This window comes from Phalaenopsis equestris, unplaced genomic scaffold, assembly GCF_001263595.1.
Source record: "Phalaenopsis equestris unplaced genomic scaffold, ASM126359v1 Scaffold000030, whole genome shotgun sequence".
Classification (NCBI taxonomy): Eukaryota; Viridiplantae; Streptophyta; class Magnoliopsida; order Asparagales; family Orchidaceae; genus Phalaenopsis; species Phalaenopsis equestris.
Genome location: NW_018164472.1, coordinates 173,201 through 173,770, shown reverse-complemented (window position 1 = coordinate 173,770; position 570 = coordinate 173,201).

Here is a 570-nt window from a genome sequence, read left to right as displayed (position 1 = left end):
TTTGGAAATCAATGATTTCACACCCTTGTTTGATAATTAAAATGATCTTGATAATGATCACTTAAAGTTTTAAATCTTTTCAAAATTAATACACACACTTAATACATTCACTTAGGTCTTAAGGACTTAGTGGTGAACTTAAGTTGAAATCCACTTGTTAAAAGAGGATTAGAAAAATTAACATAATCAAACTCTTTTAAAACACCACAAGTCCAGTTAGGACTAAAAATTTGGCCAAGTGTTCTTAGTAACACTAATTTGCCCCTTTAGGGTCTTCACCCACTTAATTTTAGAATTACCTTATTCTTGGGAATAATCAAGACATCAATGTTCACCGAGCATCAGGATATTCAGGATGAATTATTAAGCAACATAATAAAGTTTAAATGGACCAAAGGTCTTTTACTAGACATAAAGAAGGCTGCTTGGACTTGCTCCCTACTCTTAAACTGGTGAATACCTTAGGGATCTATTAAACTTAATATGTTTTGCTTAATAATATTATCCTTAAAATTTAAGGACCCCCAATACACAACATACAGTTAGGAAGGTTTCCAAAACTTTACTTTT